Source organism: Canis lupus, chromosome 28, assembly GCF_048164855.1.
Source record: "Canis lupus baileyi chromosome 28, mCanLup2.hap1, whole genome shotgun sequence".
Taxonomy (NCBI): domain Eukaryota; kingdom Metazoa; phylum Chordata; class Mammalia; order Carnivora; family Canidae; genus Canis; species Canis lupus.
The window spans coordinates 6,472,960-6,500,140 of NC_132865.1; the positions used below are offsets into that span (position 1 = coordinate 6,472,960).

The window sequence follows — 27,181 nt, forward strand, 5'->3', positions numbered from 1 at the left end:
CACCACAAGCCTATAGCCACTTGCACAACTCAAATGTCCCACGTCCAGGCCCAGAGAGGGCCAAGCCAAGACTCTCTGCAAGACTTTTTCCTCAGATGAATCTTTAAAGTGGGAAGTGGGCTACATCTTAAGATGCTGTTGCCCCTTAGATATATATATATATTTCTTTTAATTTGTATTTTATTTTATTTAAATTCACGTTAGTTAACATATAGTGTATCATTAGTTTCAGGGGTAGAGTTCAGTGCATCAGCTGCACATAACACCCAGTGCTCATTCCATCGAGTGGCCTCCTTCATGCCCATCACCCAGATCCTCTCCACCCACCATCCCCACCCACCTCCTCTCCAGCAACCCTCAGTTTATTTCCTATAGATAAGAGTCTCTTATGGTTTGCCTCCCTCTCTGTTTTTAGCTTATTTTAGTTTTCCTTCCTTTCCATTATGGTCGTCTGTTTTGTTTCTTAAATTCCACATATGAGTGGAATCATATGATAATTGTCTTTCTCCGACTGACTTATTTCACTTAGCACAATACCTTCTAGCTCCAAGCACGTCATTGCAAATGGCAAGAGCTCACTCTTGCTGAGTAATATTCCATTATGTACACATACCACCTCTTCTTTATCCATTCATCTGCTGATGGACATCCGGCGCTGCCCCTTAGATAGTGTTCATGGGGTGAAAGCAGTTATAAGCAAGGATGCAGAACGTGTGACTGGCGTGATTCTAAGGGGTCAATGGGTGAGAATAAGGGGGGCACAAAATAATTAGCACATAATACTTGTCAGGCACTTCTAAGAGCATTGCACATAGTAATCCATTTAAACCACTGAGCAATACCAAGGAGATTTTTTCCATTATAAAATATAGCTTATTTCTGATCACATGACAGTACGTAATTTTTGCATGTCAGCCAATAGACCTAAGTGACGCAGAGGGAGACCTGATTCTTGAGCTGCCTCCAGTTGCATCCTGAATAGGGAAGAGTGTCAAAAGTAGTTTAAGAAGGGCACATAGATAACTGCCTAGAGGGCAAGGGAGGCCTGAAGAGCTCCAACTTACCAGGCTGCTCGTTCACATTCTGGGAGTGGGTGGGTTTTGGCTTGTGGCAGGTTATTACTGGCAGCTGATTACTTTTTGACTCCCCTACATTTAGTGCCTTTCCTGGACAGCTGCTTCTCCCGGGTTATTCCTTTCCTTTAGAATGTCCCTGGCTGCTGGCTGAGGGTTTAGATAAGCACTATCAATTCAAAGCAAAAATGTTGACTTCTAACTTAAAAACAAATCGAGATTAGGAAATGCTGCTACATGGGAAGTGGATAAAAGCAAACACTGATGGAGCCTGACTCACCTTAGTGAGTGGTTTGAGAGTGAAAAGTGACGCGACATACGTGACTGTGTAACTCACACCAGGAGCTGTTGATTTTCGTTGCTTTCAGCACAAAGCGCCCCAGTAGGGAGATCTCGCCCTTGAAAGACAACATTTGATGGGCTCTTCCCTTCCTCCTTCCCTTCAGCTGGTGCTGACTCTGCAGGATGACACCTGACACGGGGAGGGGAGCCCTGGGCTGGATCCCCCCCATGCTTCTGTCTGCTGGAGGTGGGACTCTAGGTGGGGTGAGCCCCAGGCCACAGCCGTCAGGTGGAGCTTGGCTATGTCTTTGCTGGTCGGCTTGGGACCGTCTACACTCTTCTCCTGGTTCTTTTTATTTTATTTCAATTAAGTTTGAATTTTTCTTTTTAACTGAAGTGTAGTTGACATCCAATATTAGTTGCAGGTGTGCAGCAAGATTTGACAAGTGTATACATTACAAAATGCTCACCACCTCGCGTGTACCCACCATCTGTCACCGTGCAATGTTACTATGCTGTACTCTTCATCTCCTGGTTCTTTTTATTTATTTTTAAAACAATTTTATTTAACTGAGGAACTAACTAATTTATTTATTTTAGAGGGAGGAGGAAGGAGAGAGAGAGAGATGGAGAATGCACAAGCAGGGGTGGGGGCGGAAGGCAAGGGAAAGAGAACCTCAAGTGGACTCCACACTTAGCAGAAGCCCTAGGTGGGGCTCAATCTCGTTACCCTGAGGTCATGACCTGAGCCAAGAGTTGGAGGCTCAACTAACTGATTGTGCCACCCAGGCACCGAGATATGTTTTGGTTCTTTTTAAATATTAGGTGACTGCTGCTGCATCTGTCCTGCCAGGTGCCAGGTGGCACCTCTGAATGCTGTGGACCCTGCACCCTGCTGTGCTGTGCCACAGGTTAGGGCCCAAGGATGAGGAAAGATGGTTTAGTTGTCAGGATGGCAGGTGGGGGCGAAGTACACTGGGAAGGAATAACCTAGAAGCAGCATCGATATAACTTCTCCTCTTGACTGTGGTTAACTCACCCAGTCAAAAGGAAAATCACAGCAGTAAGCGTGTGAATCACAGAAAAGTCACTTAAAAACTGTTTCACAATTGGTATGACCCTAACAAGACACAAAAATTAAAGAATACCCGTTTAAACCGATATATGGGTCTAGACAAAAGAGAGGGGAAGATGATCCTACATTCTTCTTGGTTGTAGGCCTTTTCAGTTATTGTCACAGTTCTGAGAGAGGAAATGAATTGTTATAAAATAACAACCAGACCTCCTGCCAGTCAGAGGAAAAGATAAAACCCTACAGATTGATGGTTTTCATTGTTCTTAGAATTTAAAACTTTTGATCACCATTCTGGTGATGAGATTATCTATTTTTAGGTAGTTTGATAAATAAAACTCTAATGTATATGATTCTTACTAAGGCCTAGAGTTGATTTTTGAACATCAAAAAAAAAGCATAAATCCAATATTCTGGCATAAACAATTATTGCTTAATTTTTGTTATTTTTAATGTTACACTAATTGCTCAACAAACTTTAAATGATTCTTCTATGACTCATGTGCTTCCTGCTGTGATTATTTTTGACGTTCATTAGAGTTTTGGTTCCTGTGGACTGAGATTATATTGGACAATTGAGGCATTTTTCAGACTGTAAAAATATAACATTTGCCATAGTCAAATGTGAAGAAAACATACTGTTTCTGTTTTGGAGAATTCCTGTAGAACTGGTCCTCCCCCCCGCCCCCAAGACAAAATATACTTCATTGTTTAGTTATCTATAAATGTCCCATTTATACTATTTGGGGCAGGGACCGTGGACCTTGGGGAGTGTGAGGGATGTGAAATCAGGGAGTTTGGGAAGTAACATAAATGGCTCTAATAACATATGCGAGCTTTTAGCATTTGATTCTATTTTGGAAAAAAACAAGTTTAATTCTAAAGGAAAAAATTTGTCATGTGTTAGCTGAGTTTTATTTAAAGGTCCTGGTATTTTTAATTATAAACATAGTTCTCTCTGCTTCTATGGTCCTCAGCCATATGAATATGTTGTACAGAGAGAAGACCACCAGATGTAAAGTCAGTGTGTAATAATTGTATTTAAAAAACAGAAGGGAATGTGTCTGCAGCTAAATCAAATAAAGTATATTAAAACAGGTCCACCACCCCTTATATGAAACTTTTGGGTTCATCTGTATTTCAAACTCTTTTTTAAACATATGCCTTTTCTTATGCACGTAAGAACCTTATCAGGGCCCGAGGAAGCACCCTGTAATCAAACCCATTAATATGTTTACAACAAAATACGGAAATATTCACACTATGTGAAACAAGTAGACTATAAATAACCTCACATCTTTTCAGGCGACGAGTTTACACCAAAATTATAAAAAAGCATTTAGTCTTCCGAATTTTTGTTTTGGAATCGAAGGGACAACAGACCTATAATGATGCTGCAAGGCAAATTACTTTATTTTTCTCTTGTTCTAATCTATACTATGCCCAAAATAAACTACATATTTAAAAGCTACCAGTTTTTTGTTGTTGTTGTTTGTTTGTTTTTTAGGGCAAATTCATTAAAATAGGAGAAATAGATGTCAAACTTATTTTTTCATCCAATTTCAGGTATGTTGAAATATCTTAGATTGCCAAAAAACCCACAAGGATATCTAGTATTTTACAAATACTGACATTTGAGATTAGAGCTGTCATCTTTTTTAACAATGTCTCTGATGAACTCAAAATAAAATATTAGACTGATACCTACCATTACTCACTTCACAAATATATGACTTATTATGAAATAATATGATGTCTGAGATTTGACATGAAAATGCTAGCAAGAAAAAAATGGAAGTGGGGGGTATAAATGAAATAAGATTGGCAAAATATTAGTAATTGTTGAAGCTGGATAATGAAGGTTCACAATATCTATTTGGAGTTTTGTTTGAAAATTTCCATAATGAAAAATTTTGTTGTTGTTATTTTATTTAGTACAGATGAACAAACTCTCCTTTAGCTCTCTTAACTATTGTGTAATTCCCTTTTCTCTTTGAATTTGCATTGCCATTCCACAGTCCCTACATACTTTTATCTTAATGTAATTTTTAAGCTTAAAGATCTTGATCACCTTATCATACTTCTCTGTAACAAAATAGGTAAAATGAATTTTGAAAAGTTATTTCCTATGATCCTAAAACTCTGAGCACAAATGTTTCCTCAATTGAATTTTTAATACAACCATGATTTGGATATAAGATAAATATATTACATAAAACGTATGCAGTTTTGATAAATAAAAGCTAAAATTTTATTGGACTTACACCTTTTCCAGAGATGGATGGGTCTGTGCTTTAATTTTTTTTTTAGACTATCTTTATGAGATGAATATTATTAATTACTAGAAGGAGACAAGGCTCTAGTCTCATCAGTTCTATTCCCATATTTAGGAATATTGAATATTTTGAACTATTCCTGTTTTTTAATACTTATATGTATTTAGTGCTGGGAAATTGTTTACATCAGTAACTAGATACAAATGTGAAAAGTCTGTAGTAACAATGTCATTTTGAAGTCTTTCCAAGTCATATACACACAAAACCCCCATAATGATCTATATTTAAAATAGACCTATTATCAAAAGTTATTTTAAGATCTATCAGCTGACAAGTTAGATTAGGCTTCCCTTCACTTCTGATGAAAGCAAAGAATTAGAAAATCCCTCAAAAATGATCATTACCCAGTCATTAGAATAATTCACTTTCTCAGCACTGACTTCCATACTTTCAATTTTCCCTTTGCCTTGCCCCCTTAGATGTGTTCCTATCTGAAGCAAGATAGTCTTTTGTAAAAAAAGGAGATAAGCCATTAATTATCAAGATCTCTTGGGAAAGAGGGAAGATAAAGATCTGGCAAATAATTCCCTTAAAATAGCCACATCTTCTTATCTCACTGTTTTTGACTTAAAATTACTTTTAAAATTAAGAAGTTACCAACAGTAACCAGCCAATTGTATGGCCAGGTTGGTTGCGGAAAAAAATGGTCAAATGAAATAGACGTTTCTAATGTTATTTCCTCACCCCCAGATGTGAGATCAAGTTTAAATGCTTGATTAGAAACCAGAAAAAGGAAAAAAAAAAAAAAAAAGAAAGAAACCAGGCCTAACTCAAAATAAAGAGGCAAACCCAGTATGAAATCTGAGATGAGCGGACGAACAGAGGACCAGAGTTAACCATGGATAAAAGAGCAAAGAGTTCTTCACAGTAAATATTTTTCCTTCTTTAAAAATTTCTACTAACTTCCAAGTTTCCACGGTGGAGAGTGAGACAGTTAATTCCAAAAGGCTAGGTGGGTGTAGAGGATGCAAATGCTCATGAATGGAGGGAAGCTAAATACCGTAGGTGTGTGCCAAGAGAAAGACCACAAACAGGTGAAGAGTTAGGGGTTAACCCAAATCAAAGAGCCAAAAGGGGGTTCTCCAACTAGGCTACTGAATCAACAATCTGGGCCTAGAAAAGAAGCAGGCACAGCAGATTTGGAAATACATAGGGATATGGATCAGAATTCCAGGGAGTGATTTATCTTCTAGAATCTGAGCACCTGTCTAAACTCCAGAGACCTCATGAATGTTTATTGGCATCTTGCTTTCGAGAATGGCCCGGGGCACAGCCAGGGGTCATTAGTCCTGATTTAAATCACGAATTTTACATCCTTGGGTTAAACATCTTGAATAACTTTCTGCTAAAGTGTAATCGTGGCCACAAAGGATGACTGACCTGGTCCTTAGCCAGAGTGAAATTAGGAGCCTTAAAACACTCCCCCCACTGGCCAGAATTTATTGCTTTCTTAAAACTGGCTCAATTCTGTTGTATGTAAATTGCACCTTAATAATTCAAATGAAAAAAAAAATCAAGCAAACAAAATGTTGCACCTTCCAACTTTTAGGGTGGGAGGAAGAATTTTCAACTGGGAAACAACGACTGAGTGGTTTTCAACTCTGCTGGAGTCTGACCTTCCCTTCGATATTTTCTCATCGGTTTCTATCCATGCAACGCTTCTTGAGGCATGCGTGGCTCTCACTTCTTAAAATGCGTATCTCTTCTGACTTACAGCATGTTTTCATTTAAAAAGTTGGGAATGATTACAAATGATCAAATCTTACAAAATGTAATGTTTCTTCCGTATCTACTTTTCCCTACAAGCTTCTCTCCTTAGATGTAACCATCCATTTTTAACAATTTCAGTTTTTATCCTATTACACCTTCCTTTATGCAAATTCAGATATACATATCTTTTTTTAAACCAGATTGTATCATGACTAACATATTATTCTGAAACTTGCCTTTTTATTTAGTGACATATCACGTGTATCTTTCTACTGCTTATACATCTACCTCATTATTTTAAGTCGGAATTCTATTCTACTGAAAGAATGTGCCACAACTTTTTAAACCAGCCCTTCACTGATTTACTTTAAATTTGTTCTAATTCTTAACAATTTCAAAAATGCTACTAAGAATAGTCTTGAACAAGTATCCTTGCCCACTTTATATAAATATTTCTGCTCCAGAAATACTAAGAAATGGATTTGCCGAGGCAATGATATGTGTATTTTTACTTTTTTTTTTTTGATAGGTACTATTTTACACTTCTAATAATAGTGTATAGGAGTATCCTTATCTCCACTGTGATGTTTGGGGTTTTTGCCAATCTGAAAAATAAAGGTAGGATCTTACTTGGATTTTCATGTCCCCATTCATTAGTAAGGTTAAGTATTTTAAACTATGTTCACTGGCCGTTTGTATTTATGTTCCTAGACTTTCCTGGTAAAGGAAACCAGGATCTCTCATCCCAGAATATGCCACTTTGGCATATTGGATATCTTAAGTTAAAGAGACACTTAAGAAACAGCAGGTGCAAGGAGAAGATTCCAACCCTCCTTTTTTCCCCCTGAAAGCAGAAGATAAAATTCCCACGTGATAAATACCTTCCCTATACCAGAAGGTAGGAAGACATCCTTATTGTCAGTGATGGGGAGTTTGGGGACAATGATCTGTACAAACAACCTTGTTAAACTCACCCTTATCTTCTTACTTACTTCTTCACCATTTATTATTCCTATCCCACTTTGCTTTGTCTTGTCAATTCGTCACAAAAGTGTTGTTTCTTTGTCTAAAGGGTATAAAAAGCTCCCTGCTCTGGTCATTTCTCTGCATCTTCATTCTCTTGTGAAGGCTCCCATGTACATGTAAAAAAGTATATAAACCTGTATCCTTTTCTCCATTAATCTGTCTTATACAAATTTATTTATTTATTTATTTATTTATTTATTTATTTATTTATTTATTTATTTATTTTACAAATAAAGTACGACGGTATGTCCTTCTTCAAAGTGAGCTCTAAGGGGATACATTTTATGAATTTTGAGACACGTGCTTTCTTCGTCCTAGCTAGTACCAATGGAAAGGGTTTGGAGAATAACCAGGGTTCATTTCTTCTTCCTATGGTCTCCACTAGGTTTGTTGACTGAATTGGGAAGATCACAGCACTCCAGCTGTTGCCACCAGGTGTAATTCACCACATTCACACACATGGATGCACAGAACATGACAGCCAAGTCAATGACTGATGCTTGGCAGACACCATGGATTGAATGTTGCCTTCTGATTTCAGAGATATTAAAATGTGAAAAAAAAAAAAAAGGACCATAGAACCCATCAAATATTATTTGCAATGGTAGCAAAATTATATATGATTATATAGTATATGAAATTAACTGATTATATATTTTGGTCCTCTTGCTAGCAATGAATCTGTTGCTAAGAAGCTATCTTGCATAATAATAATAAATGCAGAAAAGTCTGCATACAAAGATGTTTGCAACCATGTTACTTATATTTATAAAAATTAAAATAGTCTCTTTCTGACTACAAAGAAATAGCTAAATAAGGTATGATAAATTCATGCAGAGTACAAAACAGGTGTGCAGTAGGATTTCATTTATGTATATTTTTAAAATGCTCAACATTTATGGTTAGGAGAAAAATAGGATGAAAATATATCAAAATACTATTAATCAAATACCAAAATTTTTAAAGATTTTGTTTATTTTAGAGAGAGAGAGAGAGAGAGAGCATTCACTCTTGCAGGGGGAGGGGAAGATGGACAGGGAGAGAGAGAATCTCAAGCCCACTCGGTGCTGAACCTGACCCAGGGCTGGACCTGAGGACCCCGAGATCATGACCTGAGCCGAAGTCAAGAGTCAGGTGCTTAACCGACTGAACCACTTAGGTGCCCCTCAAATAAACATTTTTACAAATGTCATTATTTCTATTTTTACGTAGCTTGGGATTTGTCTTTGCTGTTTACTTTTCAGTGTACTGAATTTTTAAATTTTTTTTTGATATTTCTTTTTAAATTTTCTAAAAGCATATACAACTTTTATTGTTGATCTATTTATTTATTTATTTTTAATTTTATTTATTCATTCATGAGAGACACAGACAGAGACAGAGAGGCAGAGACACAGGCAGAAGGAGAAGCAGGCTCCATGTACCGGGAGCCCGACGTGGGACTGGATCCCGGGTCTCCAGGATCACACCCTGAGCCGAAGGTGGCGCTAAACTACTGAGCCACTCGGGCTGCCCTATTGTTGATTTAATATTGTTTAATGTTTTACCATTATTTAATGAAAATCGCAGCCCCATATTGTATAAAACAATTTTCACTGTTTAGATTTTCCTTGCTATCACACGCTGCAGGCAGTTTCGTGATTTAAAAAACCCTGTAAATAAGAAAGTATTTGTCAGAATGTTTAAATATGTCTATTCCCTTCCAAAATCTTCAGCTGACCACAAAGTGCAATTCTTTCAGAAACTTAGAATATAACTTTTCAGTCTGAAAGCACCACTGCAAATTTATTCGTTCAGCTGCCTTTTTAGTTCCAAGCATTTTTCTGTCTCCTCGGTGATCTCGAAATAGCAAGGCATGTTGTTGCTAAAGTATCACCTGCCTGGTCCTGTGAGCTCAGGAACAAGGCAGACTTACACCGAAGAAATCTTGCCTTTAACTCTCCTATAACATTTTCATCTGCTCAGTTTTAACAGTCCCCCAATTAACATGATCGCCTTTCCTGTTTATACCCCTATGTTATGTCACCAAAAAAAGCCAACAGGGAATCCTGATTTCGGGTCTGTTCTTTTATCCCCATAACTACATGCATCTCGTCTCGTGCAATTCCAATCCAAAGTTATTGAAAGGGAAGGAGGTATGAGGTTTGCTTCCAAATCAAGAGAGCAAAGTACCTATCCTGCCTTATTTGGGGAATAAGACAGTGTTATCAATTTTCAGAATATTAGCGACAGCCACCTCCAAATATAGGTACAGAAACTGATTTCAAAGTTTAAGAAAATTTGTCTTTTAGCCTCTATATTATTTACACTTAGGCTGCTTGTGTAAATATCTGAATTAGCTAAACGATATTATTTTTCACCTATATTCAGTTAAAGGAAGCGTTGTTGGAGTTAGTGTGGTGTTAGGATATAGGGTCACATGGCCGAGTTTGTTTTCTCACCACTGGTTAGGTGATTTTGGGGAGGTTATTTAAGTTCTCCAAAGCTTGGGGGAACGCCTGGATGGCTCAGTGGTTGAGCGTCTGCCTTCGGCTCAGGTCGTGGTCCCGGGGTCCTGGGATCGAGTCCCACATCAGTTTCCCCATGGGGAGCCTGCTTCTCCTTCTGCCTCTCTCTCTCTCTCTCTCTGTGTCTCATGAATCAATAAATAAAATCTTAAAAAATAAATTCTCCAAATCTTGGTTTCTCTGAGTGTAAACTAGATAAAATGATAATATTTGTCAGAGGAAACAGCAGGCTTTTAGTTGGATCACTACAATTTGACTCAATAACCGTTTTGATAAGACCTCTCTATAGTCTTATCAGTTGATAATCCTCTTTACTCCACCTCTGACCTAGAAATTCCATATAAGGTACAATTCTTCCTGGCTTTTGTGAATCATCGCAGGGTGCCAAGTTACAAAAGAGCAACATGCCTTACCAGTAGGATAAAAGTTTCCAAACTGGTTTTGCCAAGAAAGTGCTCAAAGGACGCTCTGTGCTATCTGTAGTTGCAGATACTGTAAAGTCGCACACACTGGTCAGGACATGGTCTTGACTGTGGGAGAGGTGGGGAGAGGCTCTGATTCCATACTTCAACATGTATTGTTGCCTTTTAAATGTGTGAGAAGAGCTTATTGCCCCTTGATAATGAACATTTTTACACAGCAAACGTCACGTTGTGAAACATGGCCAAGCTCCATCAGTGAAAATATGACATTGAGCACTTTTCTTTGCAATAAGTACTGTCATTATGCCACCTTCCAGATCAAGCTTCCTTCCATTTTAAGCTATGTTTAGCTTTGAACGGAACACAGGCTTCCCTCAAAGGTTTTGCTGCCAACAGTAGAATGAAAAGAATAGCCTTGAACAAGCTGCTGCTGAATACACTACGTCTGGGGTCAGAACGTCAACAATCACTCTGCTGTCTCTCAGTTGATTAGATAAGCCACTTAAAGCTATACCCTTACCCAGGACAAGTTATTTCCAGCAGAAAATATTTGTGTCCATTGGGTGTCCATTGACATTAGCTGCAGGAGTCGTATGAATGAATCCCCTTTTATTTCAGAGGGTTTCACATCCCCTCCTCCCCCGCAAAATGAAAAGGTTAAGAAACCGGTTCCCTGTGAATAGGGGCCCTGTGTGACTGGGGAGTTGACTTTCTGAGTCAGCAGAACTGAGGTCGGTTATCTGGAAGAGGCCGCCAGCATTGGCAGCCTGGACCTAGAGGCCTGCATGAGCTTCGGAGTCTGATTATACCAAAGACAAAGGATTGTTGGCATCATCAGTTCAGTGAACAAGCAACAAGTGGGGCATTCCATTCCAGGGTGGAATTGGGTGACCTCATGATCCTTCCCCGACTGTGAGAAAGTCACTTTTAGCTCAGTTGTTAAGAAACAAGGAAAGGTTTCCATTTCGTGAAAACTGTAGCTTGAGGGATTTTGATTTTTGTTTGACGGATCCCTCGTTGATGGAGAAAAACGAAAAATGTTTCGAAGGATGCTCTGTCTGAATGCTTAGATCTTCAGAAATTAGTTCTTTCGTTAAGTATTAATTGTGCTTTGCTACGTAGCGGAAACAGGAAAATGGATAAGACTTGCCGTCCTCAAGGAATACGCAGTTTGGTGAATAAATGCATACGTATCTTATGTCTAAGATAAACTCGGTCTCTCTGATCGTCACAGGGCCATCCTGTAGGAGAGACCTGGGCTGCCCCTGCATCCTTTGAAGACTCAGCTTCTTTGTCTATAAAATGAAGGCAATACTGGTCTTCCTAACTTTAAACTATAACCGAGAGGATGAAGTGTTACATCTGCAAGTATTAGAAAAAAAATATTTATTTATGTTTATTAATGTTTCTCAGCTTGTGATCTACCTATTGTATGATCACCTTAATCGGGGTGCTTGCGCAAGGACAGATCCCTGCCCCGTACCCCATATCTGGTCTATTAGAGTATCTGAGAGTGCAGCCCAGGGAGCTGCATTTTAATAATGGCCCTCAAGGGATTCTTTGGCACATGGAGCTTGAGACATTGATTTGCGGATCGAGACTGTTGTGCAGGCAGCCTTATGAGAAGGTTCACATGTCCCAGGCACGTCCCAGAGGCTGGAAAGAGCCTCAGACATAACGAGGCCACGCAGAAAGTGGGCTGCGGACTGACGACCAGCTCCTCTCTCACTGTCTTTGCCAGTGTGGGATCCAGTAACTATGGCTCGGTAGGCAGTGGGGAGGCAAGACGTGGAAAGCCCTCAATATGCTCAGGTGCCCCTTTCTGCACCCTGTAGAATAAGGCCTCAGAGTATAGAACCTTCACTCATCCCTTATCTACCTGAGAGACCTCTGTTGGCCCACAGTCACTTAAAATCTACAAATCTGTCCATTTGTGCAAGAAGTGTTTGGGGTAACATGTTTTTTACCCGGTGCTGTGTTAGTCGCTGTAGACACTGTGCTGAATTAGCAGACACGATTTCAGTGCTTGTGATTTTAACAGGCCAACGGAGTCAAACAAATCATCATGCAGCGAACCATGTAATGACAATCATGACAAATACCACGAAGGACAAGTGAAAAGTATCATGAGACAGTATGACAGAGAACTAACCTAGACCAAGGATTCGGAAACCTGAGATTGGCCAACCTGAGGCCTGAGGTCAAACCTGAGATTGGCTTTGGGGGTGTTCAGCAAAAGTGTTGGGGGAGAAATAAATTTCTCAATTTTGAGATCGGCGAAGATGATGATAGATTTGAATAATGTTTTGTGATTGAGGAAGTAAACATATTTTACTTTGGAAACCATCGTTTTCGAAGAGATGAAAAGATCTTAATTTCTAAAAAATAAGGAACTAAAACGTGAGAAAATAACACAAGCGTCTTGCAAAAAAAAAAAAAAAGTCTCTGAGAATTTTTTTTAGTGATTTTTCTAATGGCCTCAGTGCAAGATTACTAAATACCCAACAGTGGTGAGTTATTTAAGATGCTGCAAGCACGCAGTGGAGTACAATTCCACCTTAAGGATGTTGTTATAGATGATTTATTGGTTGGTTACATGAGAAAATAGGGTTTTGAACAAAATGGATGATAGTCTGTCTTTGTGAACATATTTAATAAAGAGGCACATATTGATGTTAGAAAAATCGATTCTGAGCAGGAAGGCTGGTTTGGCATGTCTGCATTTTCTAATTTTTCTACAAAGCTTCATCCCCAGGGAAGAATGAGAAAAATGTATCTTTAATAACAAATGTTGCAAACAAGCTTGTACTATCTTGACTGGATGTAAGGAGTTGTGGTGGGAGAGAGTGTGGGGCTGGGAGAGAAGAAAGGACTTAATGTCCACGTTCAGGTTCAACACCTTTCCTGAGAACGAGAAGAAAAGACTTTTTCCCTTCAGCCAAAGGGCAGGAGCAGAATAAAAGTGCAATGTTATACAGCAGAAAAATGAAGTTCTGAAGACAGAAGAGTTTCTTTTGCAGGATTAGAGCCATCCAGCAAGAGGTGTGTCTGCCTTGGGGGGGTGGGGTGGGATCTCCTCCATGTACCCGAGCATCCTAGGCCGCAAGAGGACTTCTGGGAGGGCGAGGGTGAGGGTGAGGGGTGGACAATGGCTCCTGAGTCCCTTCCGGATTCAAGGGTCTGCGATTTTATGGACTTTAGCCTTTCCCCCAGGACGTGCAAATAACCACGTTGTGTGTAGGACTTGAGGCTCCTTTTTTTTTTTTTTAACAAAAAAAGTAAAGTTTAATCCACAGGCAACTGAGTAATATTCACTAACAATTTGACTCTAATGCCCACAAGCTACCCTTACTATTAGGGATGACTTCTTTATTTTTTATTTACTTATTTACTTTTTAGGGATGACTTCTTTAAAGCATATTCTAGATATCATTCAAGGTATGGAAGAAAATTTATTTAGCTTAATGACGCTTTAGTTTCACAATAATGCATACCCTTGGCACTGTAAGCCCCTAAAGTTCCACAAATAGCTTTAATAAGGTAAATATTTAGGTTGATTTTAAGAGGCTGTCAGACATTAAGTTTGAGAAAGTTAGTGGTTTTCAAAATTTGCATACGTGACAAAACAGTAAAATAAATCTTTTCCTGGCAGGAGCCAGGAAAGTAGAAAGGGAATGCCCAGCACTCTTATTCCCATTATGTTTTATTTCTTCACTGCAAATCTAGCCTTTGAAAATGTCCATGTGATGCTAATGCCCTTTTTATTCTTATTTTACATGGCTCATGCGAGTATTTGATGAGGCCCAGGACTTTTAGTTTTGCTCAGAATCCTTCAGCTGCAGGAGCTGGAGAATGTTACTGCCTTCTAAAAGTCTCATCTACTCTTTGTTTGTTTAAATAGCTTGAGTACAAAGTTCAGTGGCTTTTGGCCGTAGGTAGCGGTGACCAAATTGGAGCCTCCTTCATTTAAAAAAAAAAAAAAATGCATCTATCAATCGGAAAAGGACAAACATTAAATCAGAAAAGGATAAACATTATATGGTCTCATTCATTTGGGGAATATAAAAATTAGTGAAAGGGAATAAAGGGAAAGGAGAGAAAATGAGTGAAAATAGCAGTGAGGGTGACAAACCATGAGAGACACCTAACTCTGGGAAATGAACAAGGGGTAGTGGAAGGGGAGGTGGGTGGGGGGACGGGGTGACTGGGTGATGGGCAATGAGGGGGCACTTGGCGGGACGAGCACTGGGTGTTAAGCTATATGTTGGCAAATTGAGCTCCAATAAAAAAAAATTTTTAAAAATGCATCTATCACAAGAGGTGTATTTTTTGTATTTTAATTTAATTTTTTATTTTTTATTTTATTTTTTATTTCTAGAAGAGGTGTATTTATGAGCAGCTCACACATTATAATAATCCTGCAGATTTAGAGGTGGAGCATCCTCTGAGGCCCAGCTGTTGTTCGTGTGGGTACTGTGCCGAGTGCCCTGCGTGGACCTTCCTCCTGGGACAGGGGCCCGAAGCACATTTCGCGCATCGTGTTCCAATCTTTACTCATCCACTGCATTCTGGACCATTGCAAAGAGCATGAGCCAGCTCGGGGGGGGGGGGGGGGGGGGGTGCATTCAAAGAAGCGCATGTGTTATTTTGACAGTGGCGCCGCAGAGACACAGGCATTTCTATTCGCCCCAAATACCATGAAAAGCATGAGAGCTAAGGCTTTCAGTGACTTTCATTTTCCAAGAAAAATAATGGCATTGGTTTGTTTAGAGGCCCCTTCACACACAGCCCAACAGGATGCAAACTGCCCTTGTGATGTTTTTGCCAGCGCCCTGGACTCTTCTAGAATACAAATTAAGTGCTGAGCTCCCTCTAGTGACACAAGAGACATGCATTTAAGAACTTCGATATTGAACATATTTCCCAGTTTGATTCAATTATTTTTAATCCGGTTACTTTGCATTCCTTTTTTTTTTTTTTTTTTGGTTACTTTGCATTCCATCTAATTTGCTACAACAGGCCTTTCTCCAGTCAGAAATTTCGTTAAGAAACAGTGAAATTACAATTTGAAAAGGTCACTAAACATGGACATTATAACAGGTGAACATGTATCCTGTGATTATAGCATAGTGAAAAAATAAAAGACGATTCCAGCTCTGTTTGTATAAGATGCCCCTTCTCCCTGCAACACACACGTACACACACACACACACACACACACACACACCAGCTCTATTCTAATACGCTCACCTGGAGGTCCAACAGCTTCCCCATTTGTTGGACAGGGGCCTTCTGGGTTTGCCTGCTGAGAGTCAGATGAGGGTTGCTCCACGGATATGGGAGGAATAACTGTTAACACTACAGGAAAAATAAAACAGAGATCACGTAAGCAAGTCTTATGGATGAGCCATTAGGGCTATGTTCATGCCGCCTCCTCCTCTTCCTCCTCCTTCTTTTTTTTTTTTTTTTTTAAATTCATGGAGACACACACACACACACACAGAGGCAGAGACACAGGCAGAGGGAGAAGCAGGCCCTATGCAGGGAGCCCCATGCGGGACTCGATCCCGGGACCCCAGGGTCACGCCCTGGGCCAGAGGCAGGTGCTAAGCTGCTGAGCCCCCCAGGGACCCCCCCTCGTTCTTCTGTTAAAGGAGATACGAGTCTACCGAGTACCCTGCACGGGAGCAGTGGGCAGGACAGCAAAGGAGAGGGTGTCTGTGTGTCAAGAGGCAGCGGCGGGGGCTGTAGGTGAGGAAGGAGGGAAAGAGGCCTGGGCACCTGGAATGTCCGTGTTGGGGACCCGCAGCTGGAGCCCAAGGGTGGGCTTAGGTGCAGCACCTGCGAAGCTGCAGGCGTCCAGCCCGGCGGTCACCCCGGGCCCTCTTCCCTTCTGGGGTTTCCGCGGCTCAAGCCTGTGGCCTAAAAGTGGCCTCTGCATCCCCTACTCCGACCTGGCAGATTGGGCATGACTCTTGGGCTCTGGGCAGAGGTCTCACCTCCGGTAGCCGCCTGGTGCTGGAAGAGGCCGGGGAAGGGGGGGTGGAGGGCAGCCGCAGCCCTGCTGTCCCCCCCGCACTTGGCAGTCCATTGGGGGTCCGTCCAGTTTTAGACCAGAGCAAGGCTTTTTTTTTTTTTTTAAGATTTTTATCTATTCATTTGCGAGAGAGAGAGAGAGAGAGAGAGAACATGAGCAGGAAGGAGGGAGAGAGGGAGAGGGAGAAGCAGACCCCGCTGAGAGGGAGCCTGCTGGGGGCTCGAACCCAGGGCCCGGGAAGGCTGATGCTTAGCCACCAGAGCTACCCGGTGGGCCCAGAGCATGGTGTTATATTGAGGTGCTGGTAGGCGACTTGAGTGACACTCCCTGGTGCCTGGAGGCCCATGGGACTTAGGGGGAGGGGACCGGGCCATGGTCCCACCAGGCTCCTTGTTCCATCATCGGTCCTTTAGGAGTTGTTGGATCCACGCAGACACAGGGGGGTGTTTTGCCTGCAGATCCAGGTGGTGCCTGGATCCTCAGAAACGAAGGAGAGGGAGAGCTCTGAAAGCATCAGGAAGGGACCTCAAGGGAGCCTCTCTGGGTGCAGATGCGCCCTGGCCCCGCTGTAGACGGGATGGGGGAGGAGAGCAAAGGGGGTCCCCAGCCTGTTGGCCCTCAGCCCTGCAGAGCACACGGGGCAGTTGTCCAGAGACCTCAGTGGTTTGAGGAGTTCCCTGAAGGGCAGGGAAGAAAAAGGAGAAGGAGGGAGGGATCCCTCTGAAGGGCAAAAGGGGAAATCCCTCACCCTTGTAGGAAAGGGTGGTCCAGCTAGTTCCCCCTGGGGCTTCAGATCCTCACCAAGGAGTAACCTGGGCCACAGGGTATCATTTTCTAGGGAGTACCACAGTCAATCCACTGATGGAAAGTCCCAAGAAATCCCTGGAGAATCTGGGGAAAGCCCCAGGCCAGCGAATGTGGGACAACCCCACGGGTGGAGACCAGAGGCCCGGGGCGGGCGGGGGGTGTGGGGGGGTGTGGTGAAAGGCAGAGCAAGGGAGACGCAAGGTTACTGAAGACACTGCCAGGGAGCCCAGGAGAGACTGTCTGCCTGTTCATGCTGTTTTAGTTATTTATTTGTTAAGTATTTTACTTATTTATTCATGAGAGAGAGAGAGAGAGAGAGAGAGAGAGAGAGAGAGGCAGAGACCCAGGCAGAGGGAGAAGCAGGCTCCATGCAGAGGGGACTCGATCCCGGGACCCCGGGGTCAAACCCTGGGCCGAAGGCAGACACTCAACCACTGAGTCACCCAGGGGCCCCTGTTTCATTTGTTTCAAAATGTCCAAAGACACTAGCATGGTACTGGTTGTGAGTTTTGACTTTCTAGACCAAAACAACTCACGCGACCTGTCAACTATTCTCAAGCTTTCGGTTAGTGATTAAATGTCAGAAAATTGCCAGCTAACCTCACGACCAGAACAGAAACAACTCCCTCCTGCCATTCCCCTACCTGAGCACCCCAATGACTCTTCAGAAGTTCCATCTTATGCGGTTATGGCCTGTGTCAAGGGCCTGGGGCAGCCGGCGGGGGATGGGGGGCGCAGTGCAGTAATAGGAGTTGGGGGCCCGGAATCACACTGCTGAGCTTCATGGTCTGGTTCTGACCCGAAGCATGAGGCAGCTGGGGGGTACGTTTCCATCTGAAGCATGAGGTTTGTGAGAGTCTCCTCAATCACAAAACAAAAGCCATGCTTGTCCCTGCCTCATCCTATGGGCTCAGTGGAGTCGAACTCTTTTTGCACGTGGCTAAAATTTCTCAACAGTCTGAGACTCGCTTTTACAAACGTCACACCCCACTACTTGGAATACAAATGCTTCACTGTTTCAAGTTGGCCTATTCACTGTCTTCCGCCATCCCACGATCTCGTTCCTTCTCCCTCTCTCCTTCTCCCCACTCCTGTCCTCCCTGTCTTCCCTCCCAGATCGGCCTGCACCCCGCTCTCCTCCCCCCCATCCTTAAGGACGAGCCAAACACCACTTCCTTGGCAGACGTTGAGCTCAGGAAAGTCACTGTGGCGTATGCAGTATACTACATGCACCCCCCAGGGACCAGCTGGCGCTGGTAAGGCACTTGGGTGATCCTGGGGCATCGTAAGCAGATCACACTCAAAGGCTTGGCCCTGAAAGGAGAATGGGAAGATTCCAGCTCTCTCACTCTCCTGGTTACTCCTGTTGTGGGAAAGGACACCAGGCTCACCGTGCACCAGAGGTTGCCTGGCTACTGTCAAAATGTTTCCCAAGTCTCTGATTTTGCCAGAATTAATAGGCCCTGATACTTCTAAGAATGTGACATGAAGGAACTAATGCTCAGGTTCTCTTATGTTTAATTTAGGAAAATTTGGCACTGAAAATTAAGAGCGGTGAAAATGGCCAACTGGATTACTCGAAGACACAAGCAGGATCACGTGGCCTCAAAACCTAACATGATAACGTATATATTTTAGCTTTCCAAAAGCCCTCCCACATTGGTCATCTCATTTCATCCTTCCTACAACTTCACAAAAATTATGATTATTTTTTTTCTAAACAAAAAACTGTTTTTCAAATGGGCTTCAAGGGACCAGGAATGAGACGTGGAGAACTGTGTTTAACTCCTTTCTGAAGGTCCTAGCGAGCCACTGAATGGAATTCTTTCATTGGGACTTTTTTCTGTGAATCACTAATCCCTTTGAACTGTCTGAGGCAGGTCTCATTCCAGAGACCCAGGGCTGGAGTGGATGTCTCCGCACCTTCCTTGGTGTCCCTCTTTGCTCTTATTCAACACCTCTCACCAAAGGTGTGGAGTGTGGGAAGAGGAGGAAAGACATAGGAAAGAAGAGAGATTCAGGACGACAATGTGATACACATGCGAGTGGGTGGGAGCAAAGGCTACTCCAAAGAAGAGAAATCAGCCATCCACCCTCAAAACCAGGTGTGGTCAACTGGGTATTGGGAAACCTCCTGGAAAGAGATGAGGGTTTTTCGTTACTGCAGGCCTGGAGTGGTTCCAGGGAGAAAATAATCATGAAGTAATCATTGAATAAAGGGAAAATAATTCTTCAGAACATTCAAGAATATATGAGCTCATATAGCTATTTGTTGGGCCATTAAGCACCTATTATATCCAAGATTCTGGGGATACAGTTACAAAGGACACAGTCTTGCTCTCACAGAGATTATAGGTCAACAAGGGTCAGCAAATAATAATAATAATAGTAATAATAATAATAACCATTCATTTTTATTTTTTTAAAGATTTTATTTATTCATGAGAGAGAGAGAGAGAGTGAGAGAGAGAGAGAGGCAGAGGGAGAAGCAGACTCCATGCAGGGAGCCTGACACGGGACTCGATCCCCAGTCTCCAGGATCACGCCCTGGGCTGAAGGCAGCGCTAAACCGCTGGGCCACCCAGGCTGCCCAATAACCATTTATTAAATGCCTACTCTATATGAAACTTGTTTATACTTGACATTAATCTTCAAAAAAACCCAATGATATGGTTAGTATTATTTTGACCTTATATATATGGCAGCTAAAGTACAAAAAGGTTAAAATAGCTTGTCTAGACATCCTCGGCAGCAAGTGACAAAACTGGAAATTTGAGCCCGGGGAGTAAAATAACCAAAACAGATCTCCAAACAGTGCTTCATGGGTTTCCTTGGGAAGCAATTGTATGGAATAATTTCAGTGTGTCAGCCTCGCATGGGATCTGGGGGTCCCTGGGGTTGGAGTCACCACAAAGATGGGAGCCAAAGATAGTTATGAGGCGGTGTGATAAGTGTTAGTAGAAGTCAACACGGGAGCTCGGAGACAGGATTGGTGAGGAAAAGCCTCCCAGAAGAGTCAATACCTAACCTGAACCTGGTAAACGAGTAGAGATCAGACAGGCAAAGAAAAAGTGAAGAAAGTGCCTTTTGGGCAGAAGAAGCCGGATGTGTGAATCCTCGAAAGAGCATAGTTTGCTGAGTGAACGGAAGTAACCAGCAAAGGATGAAGCAGGCGCTCAGGTAAGGACGAGGAGAAGAAAGAAGAGAAATGAGAAAGCTGAATAAGCCAAGGCCAGATAATGAAGAGTCTCTGTAAAGGTGAAATGTGTTTATTTCTTGAAAAAATTCTGATATTATATGTACTCTGACAATACATAAAAGTAGGAGGAAAAAGGTAAAAATCACCTGTACTCTACTCTGAGATTACAACAATTGACATTTTATCGAACATTCAGTATCTTCCTGTATGTATATGAACATGTGGGTTCATGTGTGTAAATATATAAGTGGGATCATACTATGCATGTCGTTTTGTGACTTCCCACCATTAATATGGCAAAGATAAAGACATCTGGGGCCTTTTTCTGAAGAGAATAAGTGAAGGAGTTTCAACAAGGTGGCAATATAGTCATATTTGTATATTATGAAAGAACACAACACCATTGTATCATGCAAATTTGAGGTAATATGATGCCAGGAAGATCAAGGAAGCCAAGGAAGCAATGATGATGACAGGAACCAGGCAGCGGAGGTGAGATGGAAACAAGGGATGGATTGAGATGACAGGAGATGAGCTCAATGGCCTCTCTTGGCTGAAGAGGCAAAAGCTGTCCAGTGGTGGGAGGTTGAGGAGTGAGAGAGAAATCTTTGTTGACTTCTAGGTTGTCGGCTCCAGACTAGATGTGTAGGTATTAGCACTTCAGGGGGCCTGTGGGATATCCAGTTGAAGAGAGCAGTTAAGGATTCAAGTATATAAATCTGGAGCTCAAGATAGAGATCAGGGCTGAAGATAGAATTCTGGACATTGGGGCCCCTGGGTGGCTCAGTGGTTGAGCATCTGCCTTCGGCTTAGGTCGTGATCCCAGGGTTCTGGGATTGAGTTCCGCATCCAGCTCCCCACAGGGAAGCTGCTCCTCCCTCTGCCTATGTCTCTGCCTCTCTCTTGGCATCTCTCATGAATAAATAGATAAAATCTTTTTTAAAAAAAGAATTCTGGACATGATCAGAGGTTAAAACCAGGAGAATTAAGAACTGAACAATGGGGACCCCCAAATACACGGGCTAAGCCGAGGACTTTGAGTAGAGACTTTGTTTTGTCTAGTGTTGTATGCTCAGAACAGTCCTCAGGACACAGAAAGCTCAAAAATGTTTCTTGAGTGAATAAATGAATAGCGACGTACATTCCACTTGTGTTTCAATGGGAAAGCCTCCGGCTGTGGCAGCAGAGTGGCCCATCGAGTAAATCGATCACAACGCGCCCATCCGTTTTCTTATCTTTTCAGTTACTGATGGCTGCGTAACAAACCAGCCCACAGTGTACTTAGTGGTACAGAAAACTGCTTTGTTATGCCCACAGGTTCTGTGGGTCAAAGATCCGAAAAGGGTACTGGAAGACCATGTGGGATAAGAGAAAAATATATATATATGTCTCTGCCCCCAGTTCCTGGCAGAGAGCTCCTAAAACTCTTGTAATTCCTTCAGTGATAACAACACTCCAGCATCTCTTATTTTCATAGTTGTCTTTCACCCTGTTCCTGATAAGGTTTCTGAAATCCTGTAAATTCCTAAGTGATTAGAACATGGAAAAAAAAAAAAAAAAAGAACATGGAAAGCATCTTTCTGTTCTGGGTGGACTCCCGAAGGGGGGTTGGTCACCAGAAATATCAAGCCATTATTAAAAGCTTGGAATTTTCAGCCCTATCTCCTCTTGTTGTGGCCATTTTTGCAAAACACAAGCTACCACAACCCTCTGTTCCTATTTGTCCATTACTGTAGCCTTTTATTTATGGTTCTATCGTCAGCCATGCCCCAACGTTGACGACAGTAAGTCAGCAAATCAGCGAAAAGCCCCACACTGTTTCCGGATGAACGGAGAAGCTAGCCATTTCCCTTTCATCTCACACATACTTTGAAACAGAGGCCTTGTGAGAGTGAATATTAAATTTTAATAATCATTCAATAAATATTTATTGAGAATCTGTTATTCACTAAATAAATATCCCTTCGACAACAGGGAGAGGCCGAATGCGATAAAGAAGAATGTTTTTTTTTTAATTTTTTAAAAGATTTATTTATTTATTTATGATATACAGAGAGAGAGAGAGAGAGAGAGAGAGAGAGGCAGAGACACAGGAGGAGGGAGAAGCAGGCTCCATGCCAGGAGCCCGACGTGGGACTCGATCCCAGATCTCCAGGATCGCGCCCTGGGCCAAAGGCAGGCGCTAAACTGCTGAGCCACCCAGGGATCCCCAGAAAAATGGTTTCTTAAGCTGTTTTACAATCTGGAGGGAAATACAAATAAACTGGGAATTTTAAAATAGGTGACACAAACTTCTATTAGCTTATCGAATTGTCAATCACTGGCAGGATGATTTGTTTTGTTTTCAGGGCATTGTGTCATGAAACAATGAAATGTCCTGCTAGATTCCAGACAGACTCACCATGCCACTGGCATTCCCCGGTCTACCAGTCTGATGACCTCCTTGCTGAAGGAAATGAAGCAATTGAGACAACTTGTGCTTCTTGAGTTCATGCTGACTTGGGGTGATCGCTGCTTCCCCTTTTCTCCTCATTTTCTTATTTTTAATACTTGGATAATCTTAAACATCTTCCTAAGTGTTTAGTAGCTCTCTCTCTCTCTCTCTCTCTTTCTCTTTTAATAGATTCAGAACTCTCTAGAATCCCAGAAGATATCAAACATGTTTATTTTAGCATTTTATTCTGTGTCCTATATTGTGTTTTCCTGGGGGTTATTTCCAATTGTTGGGTTCAGTGCTTTAATTTTCATCTTTCTTGGCTGTTTGATATTCTTGGTGGTTTGATAAGCCTGGTTGTTTGGCCATATTGGTAAGTGAGATCTCGATTTGAACATTATGGGTGGCTGGAGAGAGTCAGAATTCTTGTTTACAGCCTGGCCGGAAACTCAAGTTTAGAGTAAATCAGCTCTGACTTCAGTGGTTGTGGGCTTTCCTTTAAGATGTGAGTGTGGTCTGTTTTAAGGATGTGCAGCTCGGGGTGCCTGGGTGGCTCACTCTGTTAAGTTATTGGCTCACGTCATGAGCTCAGGTCATAGGACTGGGCCCCGTGTCCAACTCTGCACTCAGTGAGGAGATTGCTTGAGATTTTCTTTCCCTCCGATCTTCCCCCACCTCTCTCTCTCTCAAATAAAAAATAAATCTTAAAAAAAAAAAAAAAAGAGGATATACAGCTCTCCTTTGCCTATGACAAGGTCCTAATTCTTTGGACTTGATGTTCATTCTGTGAGAATTTCACATGAAATTCTATATACAGCCCGGGGCATGTATCAGAGTCTGCATTAGGTGTCACAAGGACCAGCTGGGCCTTTTCTAGTTAGCTCCCCCAAGCCCAGGGCGCACTTCTTTCAGCTAGCTTCTTGTTTATTTTTGTTATAAGGCTTTTGCAGAATTCTGCTGGGAAAACTTTTATTTATTTTTTTATTAAGATTTTAATTTTAATTCCAGTATAGTTGATATATAGTGTTATATTAGTTTCAGGTATACAAAACAGTGATTCGACAATTCTATAGAGTACTCAGGGCTCCTCATAGGTGTACTCTTCAATGCCCATCACCTGTTTCTCTCATCCCCCACCCCTCTCCCTTCTGGTGACCATCAGTTTGTTCTCTAGAGTTAAGAGTCTGTTTCTTGGTTTGTCTCTCTTCCTTTTGTCCCCTTTGCTCATTTGTTTTGTTTATTAAATTCCACATACGAGGGGATCCCTGGGTGGCTCAGTGGTTAAGTGACTGCCTTCCGCCCAGGGCGTGATTCTGGAGTCCCGGGATCAGGTCCCACGTCATGCTCCCTGCATGGAGCCTGCTTCTCCCTCTGCCTATGTCTCCGCCTCTCTCTCTATGTCTCTCTGTGTCTCTCATGAATAAATAAATAAAATATTTTTAAAAATTCCACATACGAGTGAAATCATATTGCACTTGTCTTTGACTTTCTTAGTTTGCTTAGCAATATGCTCTAGCTTAATCCATATTGTTGCAAATGGCAAGATTTCACCCTTTTTTATTGCTAAATAGTGTTCCATTGCATATATATATCACTTCTTCTTTATCCTTTCATCGATTGATGGACCCTTGGGCTGCTTCCATAACTTGGCTATTATAAATAATGCTGCTATAAACATAGGGGCGCATGCATCCCTTTGAATTAGTTTTTGTATTTTTTGGGTTAATACGTAGTAGTATGATTACTGGATCATAGGGTAGTTCTGTTTCTAACTTTCTGAGGAACCTCCATACCATTTTCCACAGTGGCTACACCAATTTGCATTCCCACCTGAGGGTTCCTTTTTCTCCACATCCTCACCAACACTTGTTGATTCTTGGGTTTTTGATTTTAGCCATTCCGACAGGTGTGAGGCGGTATCTGTTGTAGTTTTGATTGGCATTTTCCTGTTGCTCATTGACATTGCGCATCTTTTCATGTGTCTGTTGGCCATCTGTATGTCTCTTTCGAGAAATGTCTGTTCCTGTCTTCTGCCCATTTTTTAATTGGATTATTTGGCTTTTGGGTGTTGAATTGTATATCTATTTGGGTGTTGAGCTTTTTACAGGTTTTGATACAAACCCTTTATCAGATGTCATTTGTAAATATCTTCACTCATTCATTAGGTTGTCTTTTAGTTTTGTTCATTGTTCCTTTGCTGTGCAGAAGTCTTTTATCTTGATGTAGCCCAATAATTTATTTTTGCTTTTATTTCCCTTGCCACAGGAGATATACCTAGAAAAATATTGCTATGGTCAATGCCAGAGAAATTACTGCCTGTGCTATCTTCTAGGATTTTTATGGTTTCAGGTTTCACATTTAGACCTTTAAGGGAAAACTTGTATTTTTAAAGTTCTCTTTTATGGTCTGGATTTATGGGTTAGTAGCTCTGCTTCATTTCAGCATCTATATATTCCAGAAATTTCTCACTGTTCTGGTTGACTATCAGTAACCTCCTTCTGAATTTTCTAAAACTTACTTTGATTAGTTTTAATGTTACTCTTCTGACATTTCTTTGGGATTTGGAAAGAGAGATAAATGTATGTATTTAGTCAGTCAGCTTTGGGAGGAAGCCACCAACCCCCCTCTATGGTAACCAATGGTTAGTTCTACAGGGAATCACAGCAACCTGGCCCTTCATGTGGTGTCTAAGAAGAGAGATTTTTTTTTCTCTGTTCTTAAATTAGGGCATATCTATATCTAGTCCTCTTGCATCTTGACCATTCTTTGCAATTTTTCAGAGAGCACTGAGCAGTCCTTTGCTAACACTGACAACTCATTTTAGTGCTTTGGAAAGAATTTTACTTGAACATTGAAAATAGCTATATGGTCTTATCATTCCTCACCTATCAGATGCTCTTCAGTTCCCTGTTAAATGTGTTTGGTTTATCTTTTCACACGTTTGGAACTTCTCATTGAATATCCTTTTTTTTTCGATAGGAAAGAAGACAGTCAGATGGAAGTTATGTGTTCTACTTTTTTTTTTTTTTAACCTGTGAAACATGACGTCACCATCATTAAGGATAAGGAAGCCCTTTTCTCTTTATCATCTCTGACCTTTAATTTTTTCCCCCTCTTCTCAAGTCTAACCTCATTTAAAGCTCTAGCATTCTTGACATTATTCACAGAGGTCCAACCACAACTCTAAATTTGCTTTTGACTTCATACCTCGGCTACTGTTTTGTGTAACTGTCCTTTTAAAGTCTGAATGTGGGATCCCTGGGTGGCGCAGCGGTTTGGCGCCTGTCTTTGGCCCAGGGCGCGATCCTGGAGACCCGGGATCGAATCCCACATCGGGCTCCCGGTGCATGGAGCCTGCTTCTCCCTCTGCCTGTGTCTCTGCCTCTCTCTCTGTGTGACTATCATAAATAAATAAAAAATTAAAAAAAAAAAAAAAAAAAAAGAATAAATAAAGTCTGAATGTTTGAAAGGACTCCATGCACAAGGTTAGTAGCTCGGGGGCACTGAGGTTGAGGGAGAAACTAAAGGTGAGAGAATGGGGAGTGAATCATTGGTGATGAAACACAGGCAGCATGAATATTGACTTCTGAAGAACTTGCTGGTGAAATATCTACGACAGCTCCCCTGCCACGGAAGTGGATCCCATCTGCCACCTCTGACCTGTGTTGTAATAACTCTTTTCCATGAAAAGACATGTCTGAATCATCTAGACCAGCAGACTTTTCACCTAATTAGATACACAGTGTTTCACAGATTGCAAAGCTCTCTCATGTGTGCTATTGTACCTCAATTTCCTTGCCCTTCTCAAAACAATTCTTTGAAAGGAAGGAGGAAGCTAGCAGCCAGGGAAGAACTGGCTATTTCCCAGCACAGAGGAAAGCTCTGGGAACGTGCAGTAAGCACCATTTTTCCCTGGCTCCTTTTCTACAGCCCCTCCTTCCTCTCTTTGTAATTCATGCTCTCTTGATTTTCCTCTTGGCTTTCTAATCCTTCTCACTCTCCACTGCTGGTTCTACTGACTTTCATGCATTAAAACTCGTGAAAAGGCAAAAGCTTGCCACCTCCAAAATGATATATTTTTTTTATGTAGCTTATTTAACTCAGAATGGTATTTTTGCCATGTGAGAAACATTTTACTTTTAGGCTAATCAAAATAAAAGTTGGAATTGGAAAGAAAAGAAAAGCAACCGAAAGCCTGGTAGGTTAAAATTGTGCTGAGATACTTAGTCCCTCTACCATTTGAACATAAACGTGGTTTCTTAGCAAAATAAAATGG

The 27,181-nt window shown here is 41.6% G+C and overlaps 1 long non-coding RNA gene across 1 annotated transcript; it reads right to left on the bottom strand.

Annotated features, from left to right (window-relative positions):
* Nucleotides 1-430: 430 nt before the first annotated feature.
* On the bottom strand, nucleotides 431-16,571 carry LOC140620147 (uncharacterized). The gene is made up of 3 exons (XR_012019884.1): nucleotides 16,428-16,571; nucleotides 15,679-15,786; nucleotides 431-728 (listed from the first exon to the last, which is right to left on the bottom strand). It is a non-coding gene; the product is annotated as an uncharacterized lncRNA (long non-coding RNA).
* Nucleotides 16,572-27,181: the final 10,610 nt, after the last annotated feature.